Here is a 5,462-nt window from a genome sequence, read left to right on the forward strand (position 1 = left end):
TTGGAAAATTATGCAGATAGACTGACATTAATGTTGTGCAAAAAGCAACGAAATGTTTAGGATGCAGATAGTTGTTGAATTTGTTCTGATTCAATACAGCTTTGAAATAATAAGACCCTGCAAATAACTTTTAATAACATTTTAATGATGTATTATTAAGAATCCACTTATAGATTTAAAACGCGGTCTCATCTGAGATGACGTCACTCATCCTGCCACATTCTACTTGTAGTATTAAAGCAACGGTGTCTCCGCTGTGATCACGTCATTAATCCAGAAGATTGCAATATCTCTCTACAATGCAATGAAGATCAAGTAAGTGTTTTCTATAAAACGGTTTGACAGGAAGTTTAGGAGCTGCAGGGTTCTCCACATCTGAAATTATAACCACAGAGGAAGCGTGTTATTTATGTTAGACTTCTTAATCTTCATAATTAACGATTGGTTTTAAATTACCAATTTTACGAATGCAACACAAAACGCCGAAAAAGACGTCACTTTATACAGCTAAAAAATATAATTAAATTGAATCTTACTTCACAAATGTACCAAAATTTGACCAAAACTAGTAACCGTTTGAAGGATCTAAAAGAAAAAATATTGATTCAGTAGCCATGGAAATATTCAGAAACTAACTATTATAAGAATTGTTGTAGCCTGTTTTATGAAACGTTTTGTTTAAATATGACTGAAACTAATGAATACCAATAAATAATTTGTTGATTGCAGGTGTACAACTTGTTTTAAAAATATAAATTAGGACCTATATTAAATATTCCTAGCAATATCTTAATGGAAAATATTCTCGAGTAAAAGTATGTGAGGCTAAAGTTTCAAGATATTGAATTTAATACATCTGCAGATTTGCAGAATTATCTGCTAGATATCCTTCCACCACAAGAAATAATCCCTCGTACATCTTGCCTCTTTGTAGCTTTTTGGGCAGTTTTTTAGTTGAATGTTAAAACTTTAACATTGTTGAAATTAAATATATATCGTATAAAAATGGAGTTTTAATAAATAGCTTTGAATTAAGAGGTTCTGCGTGAACTTTTCTAAAAGCTGACGAGTGACATATCTTAATTTGGCTTCTGTAGTTTCTTTTAAATTTGACATAAACAGTAAGAATCTACATGTCAAACAATTCAAACAAATACAATTGAAAGCATTATTTCTCACCTTTTTAAATGCATATTTGGAAATGCATTGACATCACAAACTACAAAGTTTATTCATGGATGTTGCCAAAAATATAAGTATGCGCCTGGATCGAAAGATCCAAGGCGTATATTGTTTTTGTCTGTCTGTCTGTCTGTCTGTTTGTCTGTTTATCTGTTTGTCTGTTTGTCTGCAAACTTTAATCTTCGCTATAACTTTTGAATCCTGAACGGTTGAGACTTCATATTTGGTACGCATACTTCACTAAGTAAGTTCTTTCAAATGACACCAAGGTCAATGACCTTGTGACCTTGCCTGTGACCTATATGCTAAAAATAGTTTTTTCTGCAAACTTTAACCTTCGCTATAACTTTTGAACCATAAGGTATGCATACCCCACTAATTAAGTTCTTTCAAATGACACCACGGTCAATGACCTTGTGACTTTGACTGTGTCCTATATGCTAAAAATAGCTTTTTTGAACATTCATCATAAGTTTTGAACCATAAAAGATAGAGACTTCATATTTGGTATGGATACTCCACTAATAAAACTCTTTCAAATGACACCAAGGTCAATGACCTTGTGGCCTTGACTGTGTCCTATAAGCTAAAAAAAACCTTAAAAACAATCATCATAACTTTTGGACAATGAAAGATAGAGACTTCACATTTGGTATGCATACTGCACTATATAAGATCTTTCAAATGACACCAAGATCATTGAACTTGTGACCTTGACTGTGACCTATATGCTAAAAATATGTTTTTCAACTTTGTTGCCGCCGGGCGCATAGTGTTTCACAAACACATCTTATTATATTCTACAGAAGGAACTGCTATTTTACATTTGTCCTGTCGTTTTCTTTAAAGATTTGCTATACAGAACACATTTACCTTAACCAGGAAAAAAGATTCAGAATGGGCTGTACACCAAAGTCAGTAAGTACATAAGAACCTGAGAATTACAATATTTTATAGATGCCTTTATTTGCTATTCTTATTTTTCCCCCCAATAATGAACTTGTAAAAGTGTTAATGTATGAAAAGTACACAGCGCTGAACCTTTAGTATAGTAAAGCAAATCTTTTGAAAGTCTCGCGTCCCGTCAGTTCATGGGTGTGTTTTTTACAGTATCTGCACTGTTTACAAATGTGTTATATATAGAACATCAGTATTACAGATCGTCGTAAGTACTGCAAGCGTTAAACATTGTATTTGGCATACTGGTCCATAATATTGTTTCAATGGTATCCAATTTTACCCCATTATTGCATAATTATGAATGCAAAAACAATTGTAATTTAAGCTGAATTATTTAAAACTATATTTCTGATGTTTTGATACTTTACAGAGTATTCAGTAACTCTCTATTTCCATTTTAATTTTCTTTTTCATATTCAATCTTATAACAAAATGCTGTTCTACTGTTAATCACTCTTCTGTGATAATATTATTAGAACTAAATTAATTTTCAACAGTATTATACAAGTGACATGTTTCTGTACCGAAACCTTGATATTTAACATTATTTTAGATTTCTTAATCAGTGATTTTTATTTGAGTGTAATTGAATGAACTGTGATTGTTCAAGTTTGTTACATTCATTGTACATGTAAATACAGAGATTGTAATTAAACGTAGGATACTCTGTGTATATACGTACAGGGATATGTCATTAAAAGTACCACAGATTCCTTAATATGTGTAGAAATTTATTATCACATTTTTTGGCGAGAGGCACCACCGGAAAAATTTCGTTTTATTTGTGCTGAAATATATGTAAAAATCTCTTGAATAACCGTCAATTCCAGACTAGCTACCCAGTTTACGTCACGGGTCATTAAGCTAATAATTATACACGAAATCTAAGGAATCTGAAGTACTGAATATTGAATTACAGGGATGTCTTGCCACCACTTCCTCGGGAGCTCAGGTGGGAATTCTTGGAAAGCGAGACAATGAGGTATCGTTCTTACACCGCTGTAGAATGGCGTCACGTGCAGACCGTAAATATTGCGCCAAATGCTGTACTGGTGAAAACTGTAATCGTGACCTCTGTACTGAAAGACACCGTAAGATATGCAACATGTAATAATACTTTATAACCTGAGGCTAACTTAAATGGCAATTAGGTGATATAATAGATTTTTTTTGTATTATTTCAACTTTTACTCACTTGATGGTAAATTGATTATAGACATTCTCATATTTGCTTACCAACATTAAAGGTACTTGGACACAGATTTAATTTAAAGTAAATATTTTCTCTATAATATCACGACGAATTATATATTTCTATAGCATTTCACACAAAAATTAATTTAAAATCTTATTTAAATTAAAAGTTATCAAAAATTTTGGGCGGGTTTGATTGACACATCTTTGCAATTACACCAATTTTAACTTTATTCTTAATCCTTAGGAAAAGTAGCAATCTTGTTGTTTATTAATGAGAAATATCAAAACTTTAATTCAGAAAAATAATTTTATTCAGAGTAAAAATGTTAGAAAGCAAAACTCCTTCACAAGTTTCATTATTCCATTGTGTACAGAGTTTTGCAAATCGATCAAACTCGTGTTATGTGCACAGTTTTTGTAAATGGGGCACGAGCTCTGTTATTGTTGATGTTTATGATTCACCGGGTGCGTTCAATCGTCAGTCTGCTCACCAAAACTGCACGGACTGAGAATATATTGTTTGTTTGTTTTACTTTAGAACATGTCTACTCTGAATTTTATGGATTATAGTATAAATATTTTTTTCATTTATACACAACAAAATTGCCAACTTTTAGTGTTAAGAGTTAAATTTAAATTTGTGAAAGTGCAAGGATGTGTCAATCAAAACGGCCAAAAAATTAAAAGTTTTATTAACTTTAAAATATAAGATTTTTGATAAATTTTTGTTTGAAATGCTACTAAAATATATAGGTCCTAATATTATAGAGAAAATATTAATTTCAAATCTGTGTCCAAGTACTTTTAACGGTAGTTCAGTCGGTAGAACGCTCACTCTATGATGGAAAGGTGCATTTGACTTTATTGTGGGTTCTTCCTGCTTAAAACCCGAGGCACCGTTTCGCAGATCACATTAGAATGATAAGAGTATTCACGGTTCAATATCACTGAGTGCCGAGTAAAATTCGTAATCTGTAGTCCTTCTGTAACCATTCGTTGTAATACATGTATATGACGTTTCTACATGAGTGAAACACTTTCGATTGGGTCGTAAAACAGCAAGCAATCAATTCTGCAATCAGAATCGCTACCCTATTTAAGTGTCAATCATGTGAGCAATTAACATCCTGATAGGTCGTTTTACAGCTTTGGTTTACAGAAGAAAAGTTAAACTTGGGGTGTTTTCTTAAAGATGAATAATTCATAACTTAACTTTATATCTGTGGAGTAAAACTCTGTAATTTACTTTTTTTTGTATAAATTAAGCCGCATATTGATTTAATCTTTATGGAATCTTATATTAAACATGCACAGCGAATAATATACTAGTATATGAAAGTATATCAAAATGTTGAACTAAAGTAAGTATTTCATATAAATTGCGCGCAACGTCTTTTAACGGTCAAATACAAAAAATATACCACCGCTCTCAGTTGCATTGAATTCGTAGTAATGATTCTTATACTGTAAATCTGGAAATTTTACGTCGATTTTATTTTGCGAATTCGGGTCAAAATGCTGTTGATTAGTTTTTACGTTTCAAAATTTGGCGAATGACCACTGCTTTGATTACATTGTCTTATTGATAATTTATTTCTATGAAAAATATTTTTGCGAATGCAATGAACTCGCAAATTTGCTAAAAATTTACGGTATGTTACATTCTTTTTGAATGAGCAATATCTGCATCAAAAACTGCCGTAGATGATTTGATTATCGTATATAATTTAGTAAAGGAAAGTTTTATACTCTTAAAAAAGATCACCATTGCAATACACGTATTTCAAAAATGTATATAGCTTACCCGACATGTCAATTTGATGTTGTGCTTTATGTTTCCATTGTCTCAAAACCCTGTTCAATACGACTCTGTATACAAAAATGTCTAAAAATAACCCTGAACAACAACTCAAATTCTGGCTGTTTTACCTACATTTTCCATTTCTTTAATCTGCATTTAAAATATCATTTTGCATATAGGAAAAAATGTAATGCCTATTTATTGATTCGTATGGTAGTGGAATTAAGGAATCATGGAATATATCATTTTTAGCCATAACCCCCCCCCCCCCCCCCCCAAAAAAAAATGAGAAACTTATTTACCTTTTTGATTATAATTTTTT

The 5,462-nt window shown here is 31.6% G+C and overlaps 1 long non-coding RNA gene across 1 annotated transcript; it reads left to right on the forward strand.

The window, feature by feature from the left end:
• Positions 1-264: 264 nt before the first annotated feature.
• Positions 265-3,174, forward strand: LOC134230358 (uncharacterized). The gene is made up of 3 exons (XR_009984342.1): positions 265-315; positions 2,032-2,100; positions 3,062-3,174. It is a non-coding gene; the product is annotated as an uncharacterized LOC134230358 (long non-coding RNA).
• Positions 3,175-5,462: the final 2,288 nt, after the last annotated feature.

The sequence above is a fragment of the Saccostrea cucullata genome, unplaced genomic scaffold, assembly GCF_032062105.1.
Source record: "Saccostrea cucullata isolate Sc308-1 unplaced genomic scaffold, CSIRO_AGI_Scuc_v1 ctg4820, whole genome shotgun sequence".
Classification (NCBI taxonomy): domain Eukaryota; kingdom Metazoa; phylum Mollusca; class Bivalvia; order Ostreida; family Ostreidae; genus Saccostrea; species Saccostrea cuccullata.